Raw genomic sequence first — 27550 nt, forward strand, 5'->3', positions numbered from 1 at the left:
CTGTGCCCGAGAGGCGAACCATTCCCAGTCTCACAAGTGCCTCAACCACCACTGAGAGGTGACACTAATAACGAAGTTTTCTATTCCTAGGAAAAAACATGGGAAGGAAATGGTGCCACGTGTCAATATTGGAATTGTGGAGCTATGGGTGACATGTGTTCTATTTCTGTTCTCTACGTTTTTTTTTGGTAAAGATTTTACTTTTAAGTAATCTCTACACCCAACATGGGGCTCACACTTACAGCCCTGAGATCAAGAGTTGCATGTTCTAATGACTAAGCCAGCCAGGCGCCCCTCTGCTTACTTTTGAATGGGTGTGTATTGCCTTTATCATGGAAGCAGCATTTTTTAAATCTTTTTTGTTTATGTTTAGTTATTTTTGAGAGAGAGAGAGCATGAGCAGGGGAGGGGCAGAGAAAGAGGGAAACAGAGGATCCCAAGAAGGTTCTGCATTATCAGCACAGAGCCTGATGTGGGGCTCGGACCCACAAACCATGACCTGAGCCAAGGACTCAAACCCATGAACCGTGAGATCAAGACCTGAGCCAAAGTTGGACGTTTAACCAACTGAGCCACCCAGGCGTGCCAGCAACATTTTTTATACTATGCACTTACTAGAACAACTACTAAAGTTTAAAACATCAAATTATTTCCTTCTTGAACCTACTCAAGAACGATGTGGATATTTCAGGTAATGAAATGTTGGGGACCCAATTCATGGAAATGTTTAAAAACTGTTATTCTGTTACGTAAGTTACTGGTATTAGAAAATAAAGTGGTCACTTAATTTGACCCTCAAGACATGAAAGCAGGTAAATGTGGCAATATTCACAGCGCTCATTCTGGCAGAGCTATTGACTTTGGAGGATACTACTTAAAATTGAAAACACTGGCATTCCCTCCATCCAAATCATACACACTCCACAAAAAGCGACAGAGACAGAGAAACACAGGGAGATAGAGAGGAAGGAGGGAAGAAGGCACAAAGGAAAAGGATCCTAAAATTCAAACTCATTGCATACTCTGACAGATTTTCAGCAGTATGAAATCTCCTTGTTCATATTTCTCCACATTTGACACATTTTTAAAAAGATTTTAAGTAATCTCTACCCCCAATGTGGGGCTCGAACTCACGACACTGAGATCGAGAGCCACATGCTACTGAGCCAGCCGTATTTAACATTTTAAAGATTAAAATGTAGGGGGCACCTGGGTGGCTCCACCAGTTAAGCATCCAACTCTTGATTGCAGCTTAGGTCATGATCTCATGGTCATGAGATCGAGCCCCACACTGGGCTCCACACTGAGCATGGAACCTGCTTAAGATTCTCTGTCCCTCTCTCTCTGTCCGCCTCCCCTGCTCACGCTCTCTCTCTCTCTTTCTCTCTCAAAATAAATAAATAAACTTAAAAAAAAGGAAATCTCAAAAAATATTAAAATTTAGCTATGAAGAAGCAAAGGAAAAAGAGGTTGAGAATGTCCATTTTTCACTAGTAGCAGTTCAGTGATTCTCAACTCACTATTTATTAGATGATTTTTGCCTAGTATCATAGATGTTTTGATAAAACATTAAATAATGCTGCTACTGTGACCCAAGGGGACATTCATTCTCTCTCTCTCTCTCTCTCTCTCTCTCTCTCTCTCTCTCACACACACACACACACACACACACACACACACACACACACAGTGGAGTAAAAAATTTTCAACTTTTAACTTTTAGTTGTTGCATCATTATAGTTTGGCCACAGTGGAATTTCGGAAGGCTTCATTTCTATGTTCCAAATGCATAAGATCGTGTTTATGATATGGTTAAGACCCTTAAGAAGACACACTCAATATTTTCCAATGTCCAAGAAGCAAAAATAGAAAAACTGATTTTGTAACTAAATGAAATGATGGTATGTGCCCAGAACACGGAGATTTATACCATTTATGGTAAGTGCCCTCAAGTTTGTATTTCCTCCCAGTCTCTAGACTTCTTGACGCTGGAAAATCTCTCTCACCCCCACTCAATTCACCTTACGTGCCCTGGGATGAGGTCCAGGGATGCCCAACAGCTGACCGCATCACCTCATGCCAACAAACCACCCTCGCGCTTCCCACCCCAAACAAACATGCCGAGTGCCAACAGCAGGAGCCATCTGGGACAAAATACATCCCACTCTAGGCCAACTGGACTCATGAAAAGAACAGAAATCCCAGCCATCAGCGATGGCCTTGGGCTGAATAGTGCAGAACTCTGTGTACATTAGAAATTATAAACCGTGTCCACAGTCTTTCACCCAGCCCTACCCCGTCCTGTGCTCAGTGTTGCTGAAACTTAGCCTTAAAATTCTAGCACACAGCTAACAAAATGCGAGTCTAAAATGAGGAGAAAACTGAGTTTGCATGTACTCTACAAGAGATTCGAGCCTTCCCAGTACTACGCCAATGCAATCTTCCCTAATGTCAGGCAGGTTTTAGAATGTCATCCTTCACATCAGAGAAAAAGCCAGGACAGCTTCTCATCCTATCATTTCACTTTTCAAATAGAAAATCAGAGTTCTGGAGAACAAACAACACAGGGCTTCCACAGCTGGCAGAGACCAAGAGTTGATGGGAACGTAGGTCACCATCCTCATCCAGGTCACTGCACTGTGAGGTCACGCTGACCCAGAATGGCATCAGGGACACACTGGGTTCCTTTGAGGGGGAGGACAGAGCCAGTTAAGGGATTTCGTTGCCAAAGACCAGAGAGGACCAGCCACTTTCTTGAGGGCCACCCCCTGCCCCAAGTCTGCGCTGGGCTAGAAGGGCAAGACTGAGGCATGAAGGGGCAGGGGAGGGTGAAAGGTCAGAGCATGGACTGTAGGGCCAAGTATCCCGGGTTCAAACTCAGTCTCTCGTAGATTCTCTATATCTAGAACAAGGGAAAGAAGGGTGACTACTTGAGAGGACTGAATGGGGTCCAAGTGAGTCAATACCTGCACAGTGCTTACAACTGCCACGAGTACTTTAGGTCTATTCAATTAAAACAACAACAAGGAAAACTTCTATGCCCACAGCAGCAGAACTGCTATTATCAAGAGAACGGCAGGTATCAGCTTCCAGCACAACACCGACCCAGGAAAGGCGAGTCAACAACGTGGGAACTTCCCAGGGTCCTACCTAAAATCCCAATTGTTTGATTCAACAAATTTGATCCAAGAGCTTTAGGTTGAGGCAGTCACCCCCAGCTCGAGCTGGGGCGAGGGGTCCAGAGGGACATGGGGAAAGGTGGTCCGAGGGTACATACCTCCAGTTAGAAGCCCAGTAAGTTCTGTAGACTCAGCACGAGTCTTGAAAGCTGCATACTTGAAAGCTGCTAAGATAACAGATCTTAAGTGTTCTCACCACACACGCAAAAATGGTAACTATGTATTAACTCACTGTGGTCATCATTTCACAATATATATTCTGTATATCCAATTATCACATGGTACACTGAAACTTACACAATGTTGTTGTGCCAATTACATCTCAGTGAAAGTGGGGGGGGGGGGGGAATCAAGCATTTGGACCCATAAGAAGTTACATGTCACTGCCTTTTTCATTCTTCTCCTTGCTTATCTGAGCCTCTTGTCTGTCTCCGGACAGCTTTTTACCCTGGAGGTCAGGGGAGGCAAAGCCGCCCTCAGTAACTGGAGATATCTGAATCTGCGTGTGGGAGGTTAAGAAGGGGCGCTCAGCAGTGACTTCGTCCTTCAAAGGTATAACAGCAAGTTCTTTCATTGTGGCTACACAGACAACTAGCCAAAAAATGAAAACGCGGGTAACAATCCATAGCCTTTGTTGGAGACAGTAAGATCAGTGGGTGTCAGGAGTGTGCAGGGAGGGAGAGAGAATTGGAGGGAGAGAGAAGTAGGTGGAGAGCAGGGGGTGTGAGGGCAGTGAACCGCAGTGTACCATACAATAATGATGGAAACATGATGTTATACATCTGTTCAAACTCCTACAACATACAGCACCAAGAGTCAAGTCTAATGGACCACACTTAAATTTTTTTTTTTAACGTCTATTTATTTTTGAGACAGAGAGAGACAGAGCATGAACGAGGGAGGGTCAGAAAGAGGGAGACACAGAATCTGAAACAGGCTCCAGGCTCCGAGCTGTCAGCACAGAGCCCGACGCGGAGCTCGAACTCCCGGACCGCGAGATCGTGACCTGAGCCAAAGTCGGCCACTTAACCGACTGAGCCACCCAGGCGCCCCAAATGGACCACACTTAAAGCAGGAGGTTAAAGACCGGGCCACTGCTTTTGCTGTAAACCTAAAACTACTGGGGGGAAAAAAAAAACCATCAGAAAGTCTATTTAAAAACTTCAAGATCTCTTAATATTCCCTTACATATGGCATACACACGAACACTGAATTAGAAACGATACCTCCAGAAAGAAACTTATCATAAGTACAAAAACTATGTTGAAATTAACGTCCACTCAAAGTAGGTAGACAGAGTTGATATGGTAGATGATAAAGAAAATGCAACCCAGAATTCTTCCTTAAAATTTTTTTAAATGTTTATTTTTGAGAGAGAGAGAGTGTGAGTGAGGGACGGACAGAGAGAGAGGGAGACCCAGAATCTGAAGCGGGCTCCAGGCTCTGAGGTGTCAGCACAGAGCCCGGAGCAGGGCTCGAACTCACGAACCGTGAGATCATGACCTGAGCCAAAGTCGGACACTGAACCGACGGAGCCACCCAGGTGCCCCACAGCCCAAAATTCTATACAGAATTGTTTTAAAGTACACATGAGGAACTATTGTCTTAATGATTTTACCAGTAAAAGCAGTAAAAATGCCAGTTTGCATGGGATGTAGATAATCAATGAAATGAAGAGATTACAAAACAAACAAAAAAGAAACATTCATCTTTTTTGAAATCGGAAATACCTCCCTGAAATAGGTGTTGCAACTATGTTATCAATACCTGGTTAGAAGTAGAATATTCAGGGCGCCTGCCTCGGTGGTTCAGTCAATTGAACATCCAACTCTTTATTTCAGCTCAGGTCATGATCTCACAGTTCATGAGATCAAGCCCCCCCCCGTCTGGCTTTGTGCTGACAGCGCGGAACCCGCTTGGGATTTTCTATCTGTCCCTCTCTCTCTCTGCCCCTCCCCCAGTCCTGTGCAAATGAGCATGTACTCTCTTTCTCTCTCAAAGTAAATAAACATTAAAAATAAATAAATAAATAAAAGTAGCATGTTGGTGCTACTTTTGGAGAATGAAACTGCTTGTGGAATGAAACAACATCAGCAATGGTCTGCCAGTCGCCAGCATTTGGGCTCATGGCATCCTTCTTCCTGAGCTTACAAAGCATCTATCAGCATGGCACCTGTGACCTACATAAATCATGAATTCCCTTATGTGGTTGTCATTTTGTGAACCTGAAGGCAAAACTGGATTTTTGCAGTCTTCATGTGGGGGAAGAAAAGGGCGGGAGATGAAGGCAATGGCTGTGGCCATACAGTGGAGGGAGCCTCGTAACTGCATTCCGCGTTGACCCAGCCTCTGCTTCCAGCAGTTGGCTGCATCACTGTGTCCGCCATTTTGCCTTCTTACCAAATCCAAGGTTCCAGTAAGTGCCATCCTCATCAATATAACAATGCTTGTTAAACTACCAGGGAGGGAAGCAATCACAAATACTCTTCAACAAACACTGGAATTAACCAGTGGTTTTCCAAGGTGGCCATAAACACTGTGTAACCACGGACTCCTCAAATTTATTGATTGATTGATTGATCTATTTATATTTATTTGTTTTTTTTATTATGAAATTTATTGTCACATTGGTTTCCATACAACACCCAGTGCTCATCCCAACAGGTGAATTTACCATCACCTCCTCCTGGTGATGGTAATACCCATCACCTACCCACTCCTCCCTCCCACATAAACCCTGCATAAACCCTCAGTTTGTTCTCAGTTTTTAGGAGTCTCTTATGAGGACTCCTCAAATTTATATCCCAAGTCCTGACTGTGTTTCTGAACTAGAGACCCCAGTTACCCTACGGTCCATTTACGAGCTCCCCTGGATTATCTCCCAGGCTGAAACTGATCGTGTCCAAGAGGAATTTTGGCGTGGCTCTCCCCCACACCAGGAAAATCCCAGCTCCTCAACTTCTCTTTCATCTCAGTAACCGACCCATGCTTCTCCCAAGGTTCCCAGAAACGCAGGCATCTGAATGGAGGCTTCCTTCTCCTCACACCCTGTGTCCAAGCCTGGCCAATTCTGCCTGGGTTTAACCCACATCCATCCACTTCATGCTGCCTTTACCATAGTTTCACATTTCTGCCTGAATTTGTCACATGCTTCTTCTGAATGGGCCTCCAGTTTCCATTCTCGGCCCTGTTAATCTTCCCCCAACGTAACTTTGCTGTAACACACCCCCACACTTATGACTCTTTTGTGACTTCTACCGATAACACTTCATACAGACTATAGAATCCTTGTTCCTCTGAGACCCTGCAGAGGTCAGGCCCCTGCCTGCTTTCTTGGGTCTTGGCCACCAAGTAACAGCTTCTTAAAGTTCTCTGAAGATAGCAAGTTCTTTCCTGCCCCAGTGCCTTTGCACATGCTGTTCTTTTTGCCTAGAAAGTTCTTAAGCCTATTCTTCAAAATTTCAGAGCAATTTTGTCCTCATAATCTTCTTACATTTCTTATTATAGTACCCTATTCAACAATCATATCTCTTATCTTATTATACCTTATCATTTTTCAAACATTTGACACAATGTCTATTCATTTTTGAAATGGCTGCCTTCCTTTCTTCCTTCTGTGTTTGTAATACCACCTGTGCTCCATAAACACAAGGTCTATGCCTATTTGCCGAGCACGTGGCATAGAAAGGGTAGGTATGGCATGGAACTGATGGAAAATGAGTATTTTAAATGAAAGAATAAATGAATTCTTTGAAAGTAAACATGAGAAATATGTTAGATATCAGAATTCATTCCTTTACTAAGTATTTACCATCTCCCCCTTCATTTTGTCACAAGAAGGGGAAAAGTCCTTCTCATAATATTTATCATTCATTACATGATATGAAGGTACCTGTTACATTATGAGAACACTTTGCTTCAAGAGAGAGGTTAAATACTAGATTCTCACCAACACTGCTAAGAGGTATCTATAAAAGGTCAAATGATTTACTTTTAGGAAAGATGTTTTCATCTCCATGAGGGAAGATTGCTTTATTTAAATATTTAACATTCAAATATATTTTTTTCCAGAAAAGTGGGTCAAGGCATGTAACAATCAGATATGAGGATATTTGTAGATAGGTGCAAATTACATGTCCTTTCTGGTTGTTGCTAAGGGACACAGTGTTCAATTAATCTTCTGAGTAGTAATTTCCTGCTGATTTCAAAAGAGAAAAAAAAAAAACAAAACATCTTTCTGAACCTTCAGTACTGAGTAGCAATGTAAACTTGTCCAAATGTCCAGACCCGTCATTGAGTCATGTGTGTTTTATGTCTTAGGAAATATCTCTGCACACATAAACAACCTTTTGTCAAATAAAGCAACATTGACTTATATTTTGTATTATGATGCTGCATATTTTGTGTATGAATACTTTATGTGTACAGAATACCATTCACAAAAAAAAAAAAAAAAAAAAAAAAAAAAAACTTGAATGACAGTGTGAGAGCCCAGATAGGTCAGAGCATCAGACTTTTAATCTGAAGTCCAGGGTTCAAGCCCCTATTCTGGCACTTTGTTTTAAAAATTTGAATGACAGGGGCACCTGGGTGGCTCAGTGGGTTAAGCATCTGACTCTTGATCTCGGTTCAGGCCATGATCTCACGGTTTGTGAATTTGAGCCCCACATCGGGCTCTGTGCTGACACTGTGGAGCCTGCTTGGGATTCTCTCTCTTTTCTCTCAAAAATAAATAAATGAACTTAAACAAAATTATTAAATAATTAATAAATAAAATAAAATAAAATAAAATAAAATAAAATAAAATAAATAAAATAAAATAAAATTTGAATGACAGAGGGGAACCTGGGTGACTCACTCACTTAACTCAGTCGGTTAAATATCCAACTCTTGATTTCAGCTCAGCTCATGATCTCACGGTTTGTGGGTGGGAGCCCCGTGTCGGGCTCTGCACTGACAGTGCGAAGCCTCCTTGGGAATCCTTGTGTCCCTCTCTCTCTCAAAATAAGTGAAAATTAAAAAAAAAACCTAAAAACTAAATGACAAAAATCAATTTTCTTAAATTGCATGCAAAAATCAGTTTACCAGAGAAATCACAGACATACACACACACACACACACACACGCACGCACGCACACACACACACACACACTAGCCTGTTTACTTCCCATGGCTCCCTTGACATTAGAAAGAATTAAAACTTGAACCCACCCCGTCATGCCAATGAGAGTTTACAAACCTACTTTTATACAAGCAAAATGTCAGCCCTCAATGGTCACCGCATGTAACGTGCCTGGAGAGCCTTCCATGGAGGAAATCCTGCTGTTCGGGCCCCTATCTGTGCATATAAATTCCTAATCTGTCAGCTCAGGCCCCCGTGAACAGTCTATTTAGGCCTGGCTGGAAGCAGTGGGAAGTCGAGCCATGGCGGAGAGTCCCCTTGTCAAGTGACCGGAGGTCAGTGTTATAATCTCTGCTGGGGCCAGGGGCGCGTCTGCTCCCAGCGTGAGCCATTCATTGCTAACAAGTTCCGCTACATCCGGGAGAGCCAGGAGCGGTGGGCAGAGGGGCTTATGTCCTGTCCCCTGGACGAAGGGTGGACAATGGGACACCCTCCCCACCTCACTGGCCAAGCGAGGGATCTGGAAATCTGTTAATTCATCCGCTGGGGCGTGCATCCTGAACACCACTCATCTCCTGAGTGTAACAGAAAAACTAATCAGTTCGAGGGCAGATGATGTCACAGAGGAAACAAGACGGAAAAGGCATTTTCTTCATTGCTCTAGGGCAAATAAGATCTAGCAAAATGAGAGAACCAACCAAGACAGTAGAACTCTATCTAGCAGTGCATACTAAGTCACTATTACTGGGTGTATCGGTTCACTATCCAACTTTCTGCAGACACACGATAGCATAAACCAGAGTACACAACTATTTTTCACGTTAGAATTGTTGGTTATTTTACATGTCTCTCAACATAAAAGTAGGAAGGTGTGGTAACGTGATTTTAAGATACAACCCATGTTTCATTTTTATTTTCTTTAATTTTTTAAGCTTATTTATTTTGAGAGAGAGAGAGAGAGAGAGAGAGAGAGAGAGAGAGAGAGAGAACACAGGTGGGGGAAGAACAGAGAGAAAGGGAGAGAGAGGATCCCCAGTAGGCTCCACACTGTCAGCACAGAGCCCCACACGGGGCTCGAGCTCACGAACCGTGAGATCATGACCTGGGCCGAAATTAAGAGTGGAACACTTAACTGGCTGAGCCACCCGGGGGCCCCAACGCAGCCCATGATTTAAAACTGTTAAATCATGACCCCATCAATTCAGTAAACACTAGTCAGAGCTCTGTGCACGGCTGACTCCCGCGCATCTAATGAATCTCTGAAACTGTTGTGCAACATCAAATTTGGTTCTTTTCTCTATTCATTGAGGTCACCACGAGCGACGTTTTGCCGTTCTTTTCTTTTCCCACAGACTGACAGGCGCGTTCATACGACACGGCGATGCTTCAAACCCAATCAGAACGAGGAGACTTGGCAATTTTACCTGTTTCTGTTCACCATCGTTACAAACTTCATGGAAAAGGAGAGTCTCTGTCCGACAGAACTGGAGACTTTTCCCAAATGCGGTCAAATAAACAGTAGCCTGGTTCTTGCGACAGCTCGGGACAGTCCGCCGCCCCCGGGGCCCAGGATGACACTTGTAACAGTGTCGCCCTGAAGGACCCCCACCCCACCTTACGGCACACACGACCCCTCCTCACTCCCAAAATGTTCTCCATGCCAGTACCGTGAGGTTATCAGACATCGGCAGGGACTTCCGTTCTGCCTTAACATGGAAAGGAAAGCTGACTTCTGGTTTTAAATGATCGAGTTAGGTCAGTTTCCCCAAACTGCTACAGAATGAATGCTTAGTTCATTTTGCAGGATGAGTGCGCTCAAGGGCCAGATGTGCACGGGTATGGAGAAGCTAATACCGGGAGGAAAGAGACAGTCGAGAGGGTTATAATGAGTTTGACACCTTAAAGGCGGGCCAGCCTTGACAAGGACCAGCTTCCCACCCACACTCACTTCTTCATTCCAGGTGTCAGCCAGCTGCGTGGGGACACTCAGTTTGTCCTCATGTTGCAAATGCCAGCAGGAAAGGAAACTTCACAAGCTTCCCAGAAGGGCCCCCATACACCAAATGTAAGGACCTTTTGGCTTATCTCTTTCCTTTTTAACGAGGAACTCATGGTCTGGATTTATTTGTTTAACATGGGACAGAGAAGCGAGACACAGGATCAAGGTGCAAAACTGTTGTGAGGGTTCAGAAAGCACATCCTCCAAGTCTCAACTAATTTATGTTTCCAAAACAGTTATTCTTGTTATTTTTTTGTTGTTTAGAAATAGGGAAAAAAAAAACACGCCACTTTCTTTCGTCACTTCTGTTATCATTTCTGTGATAAATCAGACCATAAAATAAACAAGTTTCACAAATACAGGACAAATTGCGCCTTACAGTGACCAACGTTACTCACTAGGTGATGGCGAGGCTTCGTGTATTTTTTAAGGTGTTAAAGACATAGACAGGTCCTATGAAGAGCATGAAGCTATAAGCCGGAGGAGTTCACAATGGGATGCACGCAGCCCCTTCCCATGGAATCCGTAACTCACACATGGAAATCCCTGATCCATCCTTGAAACGGGAGCTCAGGAGCAATAGAGAAAGTCCAAATAGATTTTCTCGGGCAAAATGCAATATCTGTACATTCTCTGTCCCTGCCAGGCCACCTCCGCCCTGTCAGCTCTGTGTAATATGATACCAAATCCTCATACCCTCAGCCCCTTTTCCATCGTGGAGTCACTCGTCCCGAAATGGATATGCAATACACATGCGGATCCCAGAAGGAAGTCCAGAAATGCAGTCTAGCATGCCGGGACCACCATACATCTGACTCAAGAAAGAGACTTTTCAAAACCCCAAAGCTGTGACTTTGGCACCCCTTGCGTAGCACATATTTCCTTTCCAAAGTTGAGAGAGAAAGAGAAGCTCCCAAGTATTTTATAACATAATGTATTCCACATTTTCAGAGGCAGCATTTTTAGGCCAAAACATGTGGTAATACATAAATACATAAGTCGATCGTATGTTGCCTGCAACTCTCAAAACAGAGGACCAGGCTCTCCACAAAAGGCATGGTCACCATTTCAGCAGAAATCATTCCCTCTGGGGTGCTGCTCTGGGACACTCCACCCATATGCCTAACAGTCTCAAGAAATTAATGGCAACAGCAGTCTCCATCTGAAGGCGGAGCTGAAAATAACCAAGGCTCGTAGCCTTTGGCAGGATGCAATCATGACAATGCTTGAATAGAACACGCCCATCCCTTGGTCTTAAATTCAAACATTTCAACCCCCACAGTCCCGTTCAGAAATAATTTAGAGGTGAGGCGCTTGGGTGGCTCAGGCGGTTGAATGTCCAACTTTTTTGGCTCAGGTCTTATCTCACAGTTCATGAATTTGAGCCCATGTTGGGCTCTGGGCTGACAGCTCGGAGCCTGCAGCCTGCTTCAGATTGTGTGTGTGTGTGTGTGTGTCTGCCCCTCCCTCCTTCATGCTCTGTCTCTCTCAAAAATAAAATAAACATTATAAATAAAAAAGAAATAATGAAGAGGAGTCTCTCCTTGGGTGTCCTAACTGATATCCCTTGCTGTTGTAACCAAAATGCTGTTTTGACTGATTGGGGTGTGTGTGTGCATGTGTGTGTGTGTGCATGTGTGTGTGTGTGTGTGTGTGTGTGTGTGTGTGCATGTGTGTGTGTGTGTGTGTGTGTGTGTGTGTGTGTGTTAATTTAACTCAAATGGCAGAGAAACTCAACTTGGGTATTGAGTTCCATATATCTGGTTTAATATGATACACTTTGATTTCCTCTCCAAAAGGCCAAGATGGCCAAGATGGCTTAGTATAAGTGTTTAAAGACATCCACAACTTTTCTCTCCAAAGTGCAAGTACAGAAAATGAAGGCCCACGCGTTATGTTATCTTTATTTGCATGAATCAGTATGGAGAAATGGTCTTCCCCAAAACGAAAGAATGAGCTGATCCTCTTTGTAAAAATGCTGCACTATTTGTCCATAAAAACTGCTGAAGCAGGGCATGGGAGGGGAAGGACGTCTTTTCTTCTTTAATGAGATCTTCCAGGAAAAGATATTTAGGGAAACATGATCTGTCAACTTGGGAAGAACCCATAGCTGTCTCAGACTTGCTCCACGAGAAACAAAGAGTCGCATTTAATTCACATCTTGCTTTCCCATCGAGAGCGGCTTGGGAAGCTGAGATGTAAAAACCATGTTGGGTTTGCAGAGTTGGCCAATTTCTACGTTGTACACTGACTGCTTCAATCCTTAAAAACTGGAGACAGAGTGGAAAGGGCACGCGTCCCCAAGCCGGGAGACCCGGGCTCCCCTCCTCTGACATAAGGATCGTCACGTCAGGTTCGTTGGGAGTCCATTTGTTCCTTCACATGTCGGGGAGGCCAAGGAAGTTGCCTACCTTCTCATTCTTAGAAATCTGTAAAGTGGAGAGCTTATCTGTTCTAGAGTTCTGCAGAAACTCAGTGAGATAATTGATGCCAATCACGGAGTTCTGCACCAACAACGAGTACAGGTACGAACATCATTAGTCGCATGGTTTCGGGGAGACCGGGATCTCTGACGCTCAAGACAGACAGTCGATGGAAAAGAAATCTAGAATCTGCAGTAGCTCGTCCTAAGCACCTGCTTGGCAAGAAAATGCCTTCCGCACCCTTGCTCCTCCTCCCTGGACGGTACCTCCTGTCTCAACTTAGGCAGTGCCCACCGCTCTACCTGTCCGCAGTGAGGCACAGCATGGTTGCATCTGTGCTTTGCCTGCAGCCACGAGTGCTCACTGGGCCCCTGGCATGCTGCGAGCGTGGGGTTTCTGCACCTCGGCGCTATTGACGTGTTGGGTCAAATACTGCCCTGTGGGGGCGTCCTGTGCAACACAGGGTGTATAGCAGCATCTCTGGTCTCCGCCCACCAGCTGCCAGCAGCATCTCCTCCCCTCACCTGTGATAACCAAAAACGTCCCCAGACATTGCTGAATGTCCCCTAGGGGCAGCACAATTATTTCTGGATGAAAACCACTGGACTAGTGTGTTTGGGGAATGAATTTTTTATTTTATCTGATACAAATCAATTTATATCTAAATAGCAAATGTGGTGAGTGAATAGGATATTTGGCAGAGCTGCCTGACAACTTCTGAGATTATTATAAAAATCTAGGGGCGCCTGGGTGGCTCAGTCGGTTGAGCATCCGACTTCGGCTCAGGTCATGATCTCACGGTCTGTAAGTTCAAGCCCCGCATCGGGCTCTGTGCTGACAGCTCGGAGCCTGGAGCCTGCTTGGGATTCTGTGTCTCCCTCTCTCTCTGCCCCTCCCCCACTCATTCTGTCTCTCTCTGTCTCTCTCTCTGTCTCTCTGTCTCTCTCTCTCTGTCAAAAATAAATAAACATTGGGGCGCCTGGGTGGCTCATTCGGTTAAGCGTCCGACTTTGGCTCAGGTCATGATCTCACGGTCTGTGGGTTCGAGCCCCACGTCGGGCTCTGTGCTGACAGCTCAGAGCCTGGAGCCTGCTTCGGATTCTGTGTCTCCCTCTCTCTCTGCCCCTCCCCTGTTCATGCTCTGTCTCTCTCTGTCTCAAAAATAAATAAACGTTAAAAATAAATAAATAAACAAACAAACAAACATTTAAAAAAAATCTAGACTGACTGTGGACAATTATGTTGGGAAGTTTGGAATATTGTTTTCCGAAAGGGCTAAGCTTAGGTTGAACGATCAAGCTTTCAATTTATTTACATATAATTATTTATTTTCCATCTTCACCGTCTTCAACTCAGAGCAGTGAGGGCAACCCTAACCTAGCAATGTGTACAAAGATATAAAATTAACAGTAAAAGCCAAAAAAAACAAAAAAACAAAAAAGCAAACAACAACAAAAAAACACTGCAGGGGTTTTCTATCCATACCTGCCACCCGGGGAGGGAATAATGAGACAGACAGATATCTACCAGTAGCAGGCCCAGAAGCAAAGGAAAAAGTAACAGCCGTAGCCACCCCAAGCTGTTCGTGCCGGCCGCAGGCCTCTGCCCACGAAACACACACCAAGCAGGAGCAGGTCAGGATGGTTCTTGGGCGGCAGCAGGGTCCTGACCCCACCAGCTCTCTGCTGACCTGCTGTGGTTGTCCCTCATTTCTATCACTGGACTCTGAGCCAATGCCAAGCCCTTGAAGGTGTGGTTCTAAGGGTTTATCGGACACTTTGAAAAGTTCAGTAACTATCCCCTCATCTGAAGAGTGAAAACAACTCCCTATCAAAGTGAGATAACTGCGGTAGGTTAGAGAATCCTGTAATAGACTGAGAGTCCCAAAATGAGTCCATGTTCAAAGGGAATATTAAACCAAACAGTGCCCATGCAACTGCAAAACTCACCTGAGCCCCAAGTGCAGAGACAGAGATGTCTTTCCAGTTCTATGTCTCAAGAGATGTACAGATACTGCTCAAAAGAAACAATATTCAGTACGGTAAAATTTTATATTTCCCCTTCAGATTCTTGGAGGGTGTATCTAGTAACAGATTCTGATGCCAGGAACAACCATTTAAAGTACAAAGAGAAAACATGGGCTCTAGAGGCACAGTCCCGCCATCTTGCCCACAACCAGCCAATTTCAGGAACGTCGGACAAGCCTATTCCACCCGAACTCAGCTTGCTAAGCTATAGTATGAGTAAAATAGGAGTAACTATCCCCTCATCTGAGGAGTGAAAACAACCAAGCCACTTCCTTGGGTTATTGCAAAAACTGAAAGGGCGTCTTTAGAGTACCCCAACCCATCTATTTTTCCCACAGCACAGTCTCTAAACTTCATCCCGCTTTACAGAGTGCCCAATCTCGGTGCTCAAAGGTACAGAAGAGTAAGATTGCCTCGCCCACCCTTCAAGGAGCTCAGGGGAGCCCTAGAGATTGTAACCACAATCTGTCTCCTCAAGGAGACGCCCATCTATCTAAGGAGACAAACACATAAACACCAAGGTAGATGAAAGTCCACGTTGGAAACAGACCACTTACTGTGGGAGCCCCTGGGACTCCACGGGTCATATAATCTGGAAAGAAAATGCCCAAACGAGCGAACAGCGACCAAAAGAACATAATAAACAACTCTCTTTAATTGTGAAACAAAAGCTGTCAGGCATTTGTTATGTTCAAGGGCTTTTCCAAAGGACGGGTTCAAGAAGCTCTGATTCACTGAGCGCTTACACAGCTCAAGAGTCCTAGAGCATACAGAGTCGTAACACTGTCCGCCAGCCTTTATTTCAACAATTTAGACTACAAATAATAATAATTAACTGAAGAAGACCTGGCTTTGAAACATGCGCTCGATGCTAAGTGAAATAAGCCAGACACCAAAGGGCAAATCCTGTCTGACTCTACTTACAGGATGGACCTAGGGCAGATAAGTTTGTAGAGACAGAAGATAGGAGGGTGGGTGCCAGGGGCGGGGGGAGAGGGGACAGAGTTTCCGTCTGGGATGACGAGAACGTTCTAGAGATGGAAGGGGATGATGATTACCAACAGTGTGAATGTACTTACTGCCACTGAAATGTGCACTTAAAAGTGATTATAATGATTTTTTTTTTTTAAGTAAGCCTAAACTGCTTACTTAAAACAATCAGTGCTAAGGAAAGAACACGGGAGAAGAGCAGACACTTCCCTCCCTGGGAGTAGCTGCAGACAGAATGCATGAGCTCACTCCTGTGCCTGCCGTGTGCTCACATCTTATGGGGTAAAGTGTTCCATGTGCCCTGTCATCATGGCAAAGCGGCCCTTCTGGTCCATGAGCACGCTGCTAACAATGAGAGACTCCTTCCCTCAACAGAAACAAAACTCACATCTTAGACACAGTATCTCCTCTTTAAAATAACGGTGATGGGGCGCCTGGGTGGCGCAGTCGGTTAAGCGTCCGGCTTCAGCCAGGTCACGATCTCGCTGCCCGTGAGTTCGAGCCCCGTGTCGGGCTCTGGGCTGATGGCTCAGAGCCTGGAGCCTGTTTCCGATTCTGTGTCTCCCTCTCTCTCTGCCCCTCCCCCGTTCATGCTCTGTCTCTCTCTGTCCCACAAATAAATAAACGTTGAAAAAAAAAATAAAAAAATAAAATAAAATAACGGTGATAAAAATTCCTGGAACATAGCTTGTCTGAATGAACTTTAGTTTGTGGTGAAATAAAACTAACTAATGGCTTGGGGCACAGAATAATTTCCATGAGGATCAAAAAACAAACAAAAAAACCACCGCATATTAACACTTACTAAAATGGAAAGTTCACTCAACCACGTAGAGTGACCGTTGCCACTAATCAAAATTATTCTAGATGTGATGCTGCCCCCACGGGGTCCAGTATTCCCAATTTAGCGGGTTAGACACTTGCTATGCAAAATGTAGTCTGTGGACAGACAACATCACCATCACCCAGGAACGTGAAATGCAAAACCTTGTGCTGTATCCAGACCTGCTGGATATTAATGTGCATTGGAACATCTCCAGGTGATGGGCTTTAAAGTTTGAACAGTATCTGTTCTAAGTGAGTGGCCTCCAAAATGGGGGTCTTGACACAAATGTGCACTGTACCAGTAATTTGTAGTCTCTAATGGCAAAAATAGCCAGTAAGTGTCAAATAAATCAATGTGGGCAGATCCTAGACAATTCATCTAAAACACAAATCTCACACATTTGCATCTTCACATGGTTCCTGGACTGGAAAAGGAAGTGGGTAAAGGAGGGAAGATACAGCCCAAGCGTGAGAGTGACCAGCTGCCCCCCTGGGATAATGCCAAGACAAGAATCAGAATAACATGTAAAATAATTAAAATTTTTAACCGATAGGAAAATGATTTCCCGCAGAGCATTACTCATATAGTGTATATTAAATAAACCCTGCCTGAAATTTCACACATTAAAAAAGTTACACTAGGGGCGCCTGGGTGGCTCAGTCGGTTGAGCATCTGACTTCGGCTCAGGTCATGATCTCATGGCTCGTGAGTTCAAGCCCCGCGTCAGCCTCTGTGCTGACAGCTCAGGGCCTGGAGCCTGCTTCCGATTCTGTGTCTCCCTCTCTCTCTACCCCTAACCCACTTGCATTCTGTCTCTGTCTCTCTCAAAAATAAATAAACATTAAAAAAAAAAAAGTTACACTCTGTCATCTAGTTCCGTATCACTCAAGACTCCTTTCTCAGAGTAGTCTCATGGCCACGTTAGTGTGAGAGGGCACCGTTTTCCATCATAGCTAAATAAATATGCGAGGGCTCGGGGGCAATGCTATGATCACTTTTCCTACCTGTTCATTTTCATTTCAGATGTCGAAGACATAAATGAGTTCCAGTATTTCGTACTACTGCCATTATTTGCAGATCTGAAAAATGCCCAATGATTAAAACCAATCTTCCATCATTCTAGGGGCGCCTGGGTGGCTTAGTCAGTTAAGTGTTCGACTATTGATTTCTGCTCAGGCCATGATCCCACGGTTCTTGAGTTCAAGCCCCACGTCGGGTTCTGTGCTGACAGTGCGGAGCCTGCTTGGGATTCTGTCTCTCTGCCCCTCCCCCATCACATGTGCTCTCACTCACTTGCTCTCTCTCAAAATAAAGAAACTTCGAAAAAAAATCTTCCATCATTCTACGTGATTTTCCAAGTGAGGCAGACTGCATGCTGATTCCAAATCCCCTTTCTAGAACAGGATGGTCCATGACCATAACTGTATACACCTCCCAGTCCCACTGACGTCACTCTGAGCTCTGTGACTTTGCTTGGCTGCTGGGCTGTGCAGTGACTTGTGGAAAGTACCACCTTGGAGCAAATGTTTTCAGATCCTCCCAAGGGTCTTCCTTTTTTTTTTTTTTTTTCCCCACCCCTGCCTCAAAACCAGCATCAATGCCAAGTTCTAACCAGCAGGCCAAGCTAAAGACCCTAACAGGGGAGAGGAAAAAGTTTCCTCCCTACACAAGTCTCCCCACCTAGCCATTCTATATGGGGCAACGAAAAACAGTATCATTACAAACTAGTGCCGTGTGAAGAGGGATATTTTCTCACAAGCATTCAAGAGAATACAGCAAAAATCTATCGGTGGAGACATTCTCCAGCCTCTCAAATTCCTGACTTCCCTCTTTATTCTCTTCTCTTTACAGCCTAAGTACCAAAAGAAGGGGTCACCATACCCTGAATCAAATTTTTCCCTTTCCACGTTTTCCTCAGCTAACATGAAGTCAGGCTCCTGTCATCCAGGCTCCTCCAGACCCCTCTTTCAAAGTTGCCAAGGACACTGGGGTCTGTTTTACTGTCCTCACATCTCCTTAGCCACGGGACCTGCAGGAGCCTACTGTCTACATCGAATCCTGCACAACAGCCAAAGAAAGTTAATACTTTCCCTTCCCTTCTCGGGAAGATGCTCTGAAAGCCAAATGGTATTCATTTATGTGACAATGTGTGCAAACTATAAATCTTAACCGAATGATAGATATTAACTTCATAAGTGAAGATCAAGGGAAAGTTGCTATCAACACATTTCAGGAGGAATCTAGAAGTCATAAAAATGTCACATTGCCCCTCGTGTACGTTACGGCCACGAGAGAATCCTACTGATCACAGGGGCCTTCTGAGAGCACAGAACTTAAGAATTCTGATTCAGACTACTAAATTTATATCCTATCTACATCCCATCCCCTCGTCCCACTTAACCCTCCAGGAGGTTTGGGTCGGGCACACAGATGGCCTATAATTAAAGCCTAGCCAATGTAAAGTGGGCTGTGAAGGAGAAACAAAGTGTAATAAAGAGGGGGTGAAGGTAATGAGGTTCCACCTGCAAACACACAGAAACAAACTACAAGACAGATGATGAAGGGAATGGAGATATCTCCTTCGCACATGGGAGAGACTGACTAGTTGGTCCCAGGACTAAAGAAATATAAAGGTCGGGGCAGGCTGCACATAAGACAGACGTTACATCGGCCATTAGCGGAAAAGACGACTTTGACAACAGCAAGCCACGGAATGGACGCAGCCGGCTCTCGGCTCCACACGTAAAGAATGTGAAAGTCACCGCTCCACCTCGGTGGCGGCAGACCTGGTCTGTAACCGGCAGATGGCTGGAGGCTCAGTGAGTTAAAAAGTCCGGTAATAAAGGGCCCCACGATATTGTGAGATTCACCTCCAAGAGCTCAACCAGATCACCACAGCAAATAGTGGAGGAAAATCCCCTGCAAGATTCTGGCAGGTGGGGCGGAAAACGAGCCACTTTGAAATCTGCCGGGGGGGGGGGGGGTCTCTTCCCAGCGGGCCTGCCTTCAGGGACACCAGTCAGGCAGACCCTAGCCTGCTAGAGTCTTATCGGGACCTAACGGATGTGGGGAAGAGAGATACCCAGTGCCAACTGGCTTTAGCCATTCCCTCATACCTGAAGGGGGTGAGGGTCTTGTGAGGTTCACAGCCCAGAGGCACAGGCTCTAAAACACTGAGAACCAATCATAAGCTGCAGGACACTTGCCCTCTGCACGCACCTCTCCACCATGTTACTCAAGGCCGGTTTCCAGCAGTCCCTTTTACCTGCTACGTCACCTCCGGCTCTCCAGAGGAAATTACAGGGCGTACGGAAAGGCAAAAAAACACAATCTGAACAGGAAACACAAGCGTCAGAACCAGACATGGCAGGGATGCGGGAATTATCACACCAAGAATTTAAAACAACTATGATTCATATGCTAAGGGCTCTAGCAGAAAAAGTGGAGAACACGCAAGGACAGACAGAAAGGCAGCGTCGGGACAGAGATGAAAAACCCACGAAGGAATCAAAAAGGGATCCTGCTAGCGATAGAGCATAAAATAAAACAAACCAAACGAAACCCGGGGACAGAGAGGAAGAAGGCCTTTGTGAGGCGCTTACTCATGGGTAAGAACACAGCTGAGTCAAGAATCCTACCAGACTCTAAACTACAGACCCAAGAAGCTCGGGGGACAACAGGCAGGACAAAACACCATTCCTTGGCACATCACTTTCAAATTACCAAAAACCAAAGATTAAAGATAAGGGCTGAGGGGCGCGCGTCAGGCAGTTAAGCATCCAACTCTTGGGTTCAGCTCAGGTCATGATCTCGCAGTTCGTGGGTTAAAATTCTTTTTTTCAACGTTTATTTATTTTTTGGGGGACAGGGAGAGACAGAGCATGAACGGGGGAGGGGCAAAGAGAGAGGGAGACACAGAATCGGAAACAGGCTCCAGGCTCCGAGCCATCAGCCCAGAGCCCGACGCGGGGCTCGAACTCACGGACCGCGAGATCGTGACCTGGCTGAAGTCGGACGCCTAACCGACTGCGCCACCCAGGCGCCCCCAGTTCGTGGGTTAAAGCCCCGCATTGGGCTCTGCGCTGACAGTGTGGAGCCTGCTTGGGATTCTCTCTCTGGCTCTTTTTCTCTGCCCCTCCCCCCATTCAGAATCGTTCTCTCTCTCTCTCTCAAAATAAATAAATAAACTTAAAAACAAAACCCAAAATATCTGGAGGGGGAAAAAATACCTATAGAGGAATGCAGATAAGAATACACCCAGCTTCTCCTCAGAAACAGTGCCACCAGGAAGAGTGGGAAGAAACATTTAAGTAGTACAGGGGTAGGAAACACCAACTAGAAATCTGTACCTGTGAAATTATCTTTCAAAAGTGAAGGAGAAATAAAGACTTGCTCAGACAAACGAAAAGTGAAGGAATCTGTTGCCAATAGACCCGCCTTGCGAGCAATGTTAAAAAGCTCTCCTGGAAGAAGGAAGGACATGAAGGAAGGGATATGTAAAGATAAATAACAAATTTTCTTTTTCTTGCTCTTAATTGATACGTTTGTTCAAAATAGTATATTTCAGGGACCAAGCCATGCTTGAGCTCCAGCAGAGGGGATGGCCACATAGTCCAAGAGACGCGTGTGAAAACTGTTCAAGAGGATGGACATAAGGGGAAGGGAGAAGAAGGCACTAAGAAGGATTTGGAGGGTTTTTTTTTTAAATGTTTCTTTACTTATTTTGAGAGAGAGAGAGGAAAAGCGTGAGCTGGGGAGGGGCAGAGAGAGAGGGAAGAGAGAGTCCCAAGCAGGCTCTGCACTATGGGCACAAGAGCCCAAGGCGCGGCTCAAACTCACGTCACAAACTGTGAGATCATGACCTGAGCCGAATTCAAGAGTCAGAGGCTTGGGGCGCCTGGGTGGCTCAGTCGGTTAAGCGCCCGACTCTGGCTCAGGTCATGATCTCGCAGTCCGTGAGTTGGAGCCCCGTGTCGGGCTCTGTGCTGACAGCTCAGAGCCTGGAGCCCGTTTCAGATTCTGTGTCTCCCTCTCTCTCTGACCCTCCCCCATTCATGCTCTGTCTCTCCCTGTCTCAAAAATAAATAAACGTTAAAAAAAATTTTTTTTTTAAAAGAGTCGGAGGCTTAACCGACTGAGCCACTCAGGTGCCCCAGGATTTTGCAACGTTTCACTCATGAGTGAATATTCACGTTTTTACTTAATACTGAAAACCCAGGGAGAGAGATAAGTGTAGGGATGGCAAACAAGCAACTCAGCCCAGGTCACGGAGCTTGTGAGTTACACCATCAGCCCAGAAACCCAAAGCCCAGACCCTCCACGATGCCACTCACCACCCCTCACACAAACAGTGGAAGAAATGGGTTTAAATTAGGACACGGTAACTGCAGGAGTTTCTATAGGACCGTCAAGCAGGAGCGACCAGTATGGAGCTGTACCCACCACTCGGGAGAGAACTATCACAGCCGTTTGTGTGTGTACAGATGAAGGTATACCAAGAACAAAGCAGGTAAGGAAGGGACACGTCCTTGGCTAAAAACGGACTTCTCACTCTGCCTTCCAAATATCAGGGAGCAAATGCCAAGGTCCCATTTGTTAGATTTCCATGATTCAGAAAGAGAAGCTTCAAAATTCTAGTCTTTACTTAACATTGGATTTGTGCTATTATAAATGCATTACTGACATTATCCTGCAAGCCAAGGAGAATGCAGTCCTGTCTTAGTCCTCTCTTAGTCCAGATCGAGACACAGCCTTTCAGCAGAACGACATCAAACATTAGAACATCGGGCGTTTCAGCATGGGAGCACACGCGCGTGGAGATGCGTCTCTCCCAGCCCGGATGGGTTTTTTCTTGTCAAATACTATACCAGGATTGGGCAGAAAATGCCTTTAGAAGCAACCCAGGAAACCTTCCCCGTGTATGTAATTTAACATTGCATCGGAGTTCACTCCTCCTTATATATTCTCCATTACCACTTGGAAAACAAAAGTTGTAAGGAGTTTCATTGTCTTTTTGTCTCAAAACGACAAACGAAACAGGGAAACAGACACAGCATGCGCAGGACAAAAGGGAAGAAGGGGTCAGGAGGGAGCAGTACTCCTCAGCTTTAAAATACAGCAAATAAACGTATTCGCCTCGAGTCCGTCCTGGGTGTTGGAAGCACCGTCTGTCTTTAAAGAGACTGAGCAACAGGCCTTTTTGGCGATCGGAACACTCTTCGATGCTACCTCATGCAATACTTTCGAGTTGGCCACGATTTACAGTTGATTAGCCTGCATAGTTGAGTTGCTTTCTCAAAGGATCCTAGGAAGGGATTATTTCTGTGCCCAAAGAGCCCTAGAGAATAGGGAGGGCCGCTCGCGGCCGTAATGTGAATTCCCCGGACTCCGTACACTGTGCTCATTGAAGCAGATAAAGCAAAGTTAAAGAAGCATTTAGTTCTTCAGAATGCCAGCCTTAATAAGTATCTTTTTGTGGAAGGATTTAGGAGGAGGGGAGGGTTATCCTTAGTGCAGGCATTATTTCCTCGTACAAAAAGGGAAAATGTGCATACAGTTGGATGTAAAAAGCCACGGCTCACATGCCCCCCTCCCCTCCCCTCCCCTCCCCAAGGAAAAGTTGCTGAACACACACTCCCAAACACGAAGGCATGAATCTTCACAGCTTAATGGTCCCGGGGCCATTGTGCAGTTTCTCTTGGGAAACGCAGCTCATTGATCTGCAACCACCCAAGTTCAACCTTTCAGCTGTGAGAACTGGGAGCTGCACGGCCCTCAAAGCCCCACCTTCATCAGCAAGCAGAGCCCAGGACGAGCTGGGTTCCGAGCTGTGTCCCCGAGGAGGCGCTGGACGGCTTCCCTTGCACTCAACAATGCTGCCCGCCAGGAAAGTCTGCAAAAGGCTGAATCGGCCGCATCTGCGGGCGGCCCGACTTCTCAAAATGATCTTTGCTTGCACGGCGCACGCTGATCTTGGCCCCAGCGGCTTTCGCAGCCCTTCCTGGGAACAGTGTTCCTTCTGCAGAACCTGGTGCGGCATCACGAATTTGTAATCACTTGAAATGCATGTCGTTCAATACGGCGATGCCATGTAATCCCATTTTTCTAACCACCAGCAAATCTCTCCTGTTCTTCCCTGCCTCATCCGCAGGTTGTCTCACAGCGTGAAGAGATACGAGGACAGGGACGGAGCTATTGGTGGAATGAAAATCACATCGTGATTCCCACAGTCACTTGACTGCACTTTCCACTGTAGTTGAAGAAGTTGAAAACCCAGTTTATCTACATGTGTTTCTCTATGCTTAAAAGTTTCAATATGGGCTCCCAAAGCCGACGGCAGACTGAGAAAGTGCTTCATAGAGACCAACACAAACCATTACCACTACTATTAACAGAAATGGGAGAGGGACAGACAGAGAGAATGAGAAAGAAAGACATCTTTACAAAGTGCACACTTTAAGTCATTTTTTTCCTCCACACAAATGGAAAATGAACTCGCCCACATTGGTAGCTACGCGCTGAAAAGACCCAGTGGAGAGAGGTCCTTTCTTTATTGTGTAGCTTTAAAGACTATTCTTTGACCTCTGCTATTTATGACTTAAGATCTGTGAAGACGGGCCAAAGCCCTTTGGTTCCAAAGGGTGCACACAAACAAAAGCTTTCCACCTTTGCTCCACTTACCTCATTTCCCATCAGAACACGTTTATACTGCACTCCCCCTGGGCTCATCATTGAAACTGCACTTTTTTGTTTCTTTTGCCCAGTTACAGCCATTACCTAACTGACCAGAGGCAGCCACTGCTCCCTTCCAAGTATGATGCCATAATCATCACGACCCAGCGAGAAGACCGTTGCCTTGAATACAGATGTCTTGTCAACTCATCTGGGCTAACCACAAAATCGTGGATGGAATAGTCCAGGAAACCAGAGGAAACTCACCAGGCACGGTTTCAGCCACAATACGGCAACTTTTTGTTATTTGTTATTTCATGAGTTTATAAACTTATCACTGGCCTTTCTCACTCTTTTTAAAAAAATTTTTTTAATGTTTATTTATTTTTGAGACAGAGCATGAGCAGAGGAGGGGTAGAGAGACACAGGGAGACACAGAATCTGAAGTAGGCTCCAGGCTCTGAGCTGTCAGCACAGAGCCCGACGTGGGGCTCGAACTCTAGAGCTGTGAGATCATGACCTGAGCCGAAGTTGGACACTTAACCGACCGAGCCACCCAGGTGCCCCTGGCCTTTCTCACTCTTTTTTTTTTAAATTTTTTTTTTTAATGTTTTATTTTACTTTTGAGACAGAGAGAGACAGAGCATGAACGGGGTGGGTCAGAGAGAGAGGGAGACACAGAATCCGAAACAGGCTCCAGGCTCTGAGCTGTCAGCCCAGAGCCCGACGCGGGGCTCGAACTCACGGACCGCGAGATCATGACCTGAGCCGAAGTCGGCCGCTTAAGACTGAGCCACCCAGGCGCCTCTGATTGTGTTTCCAAATCGCATGAGATTAATTTCAGTACCCTTGTCAAAGATAGCTCCTTTTGTTTATGCTTTAGCTTCCAAACAGCCAATTCAAGGGGAAAACACTGTTGGTTAAGGAACGCAGTACCCATAGGAGGAAAAAACAACAACAACATCTACCTGTTTCTGGGGAAACATCATTAGTACTAATAATGCCAACACAAGGAAGGCTGCCTCAAGCTTCCTTCTAAGGATGGCAGGGAATAACAGCCCAAAGCCCCCAAGTTCCTCAGGGTAGTCCCAAAGGCTGGGTTTGTGGGACAGCTTCTAACAATACTATACATGTTGCTAGCAGCAACGTGCATCCCATGAAAACCACTGGCTAAAGGACAATTTTGAGGTGGCAAAGGTACAAAGTATAGTTTTGGAATCAAGACAAAGGTTGCACAGCATCTGGAAACGATATACGCCCCGGACACATATAAATCATGCTTCTCCCTGGTGACCCCTGGTACCATGAGGCTACAGAGAGTTTGATACCCTGCCCCTGGGCAAGTGTCAGGGGTATGGCGGCTTTGTTAACATGTCACTGCCACGTCATGGCCAGGGGACCTTCTGTTAGCTCCAGTATCCCCTGCAAAAATAAAAGATCCTAACAAAGATGTTTGCCTGAGGAAAAAGGTAATATGGCCTCTGTGTAGACATGCATGGAAGGTAAAGGGAGTGCTTGACAAAGATCCTCCTTAGAAAAAAATTATTTTCTCCTTCAACCCAGAAAATAGAAGGCATAACCTCAGTAGCGTATCCCCGATAGCATGGCCACAAGAATTAAATGGAAAAAACAAATCTCCGGCTTAGCCATTACACACATACGCCCTTCAAACCACCCAAAGAACATCATGTTTTGAGCAATGAATCTGACAAGGGGGTTCTCTGACCCAACCTAGCTGCAGCAGGAATATACCAAGGTATATTTATTTATTTATAGGGCGATGGAAGTTCTTCTGAATCAAAGAGGTATAAGAACTTTTGAGAAAGGAAAATTAGTTTGCAGTCGGTAGCCTATACTTTTCCAGGCAAGTTAGATAGTGTCCTTGTTCACTCAGGTAGCAAAAACAGATTTCAAGAGAGTTAAAGTCAAAACCGAGACTTTGGGGGCCTGGCTGGCTCAGTCAGCAGAGCACATGACTCCCGATATTGGGGTCGTGAGTTTGAGCCCCACGTTGGGTGTAGAGATTATTACTTAAGAAGGTAAATATACTTTAAAAAATACATAAAAATAGGGGCGCCTGGGTGGCTCAGTCGGCTAAGTGTCCGACTTCAGCTCAGGTCACGATCTCGCAGCCAGTGAGTTCGAGCCCCGTGTCAGGCTCTGTGTGGACAGCTCAGAGCCTGGAGCCTGTTTCAGATTCTGTGTCTCCCTCTCTCTCTGACCCACCCCGTTCATGCTCTATCTCTCTCTGTCTCAAAATTAAATTTAAAAAATGTTAAAAAAAATTTTTTTAAATACATAATAAAATAAACATTTATTTTCTTGTAATGATTGTTCTCTTAAAAACATAAAGAAATCATGTGCCCAAGGAAGATTATGCACCAGCGTAACTCAGATGTCTGAGAGGAAATCCTGTGTGTGAATAGGTAAATACAACTAGACTTGATCTTCATGTCAAGGATCACCGACAGATAGAGCCCAAATTTGCACACCCAGCCACTGAAAGTCAATGTGGTCTCCTTTCTAAAACCTAACACTCCCCAACCTTCAGTCCACATAGGTGCTCTCTGCCAGCTGCCAAATCAAACCCCAACATCTTCAAGCAATCGGCACTCATCCGTGCTCCGTGAGCCTTCTGATGAATACATTACAACTTGAACACATCTGTCAGACCATAATCACCATGTAATGCATCCTGACTGAGATGTTTTTCATATGTTCAAACAGACTCCCTTGCTAACGCCAGCTTTCGGGAACCCTTCTTCAATCGCAAACCAAGTTAAGAGCTTTCGCTGGCATCTTCTTTCATCGGACGAGAGGAGAAATTAATAGCCCGAAAGAGTAGGCAAGGGTGACAATGAAGACTTACATGGAGGTGATTTTTCCTTCCGCAGGTCTCGGCTTTGAAGTTTACAGCAGGTGGAAGAGTGTTTCACACCCATAAAAAATGATACGGAAAATCAGAACCACGTTGGGCGATTAACATGTCACTTGTTGGATTTAAATCTAAATAAGAACCCGTTCTTTTCCTTACATATTGATTGTGCTCTGCGCCTAGCAGGGAGCTCTGTGTGTTCTTTCAGGCCAGTTTCTAGGATAAGGAAAAAAAACCCTGGAATGTTCCAGCTACTGCAGGCTAATGATCACCCAAAAGCACACTAATATGTTTGATAAAAGTTCCCAGCACGAGGGGAGAACACACTTACCATAAGAATGACATACGAGGAGAAGCAAATCAGCGACACCAGTTCAGGCTGCCTTCAAAGCTGGAGGCTGCAATTCGAACTGGGGACGTGCATTCCAGGAGGCTGG

At 45.3% G+C, this 27550-nt stretch overlaps 1 protein-coding gene across 4 annotated transcripts in view; it reads right to left on the bottom strand.

Annotated features, from left to right (window-relative positions):
• ANOS1 (anosmin 1) overlaps nucleotides 1–27550 on the bottom strand; it is a 188997-nt gene that overhangs the window by 115006 nt on the left and 46441 nt on the right. The gene's annotated exons all lie outside the window — the stretch shown is intronic.

This window comes from Prionailurus viverrinus, chromosome X (assembly GCF_022837055.1).
Source record: "Prionailurus viverrinus isolate Anna chromosome X, UM_Priviv_1.0, whole genome shotgun sequence".
Classification (NCBI taxonomy): Eukaryota; Metazoa; Chordata; class Mammalia; order Carnivora; family Felidae; genus Prionailurus; species Prionailurus viverrinus.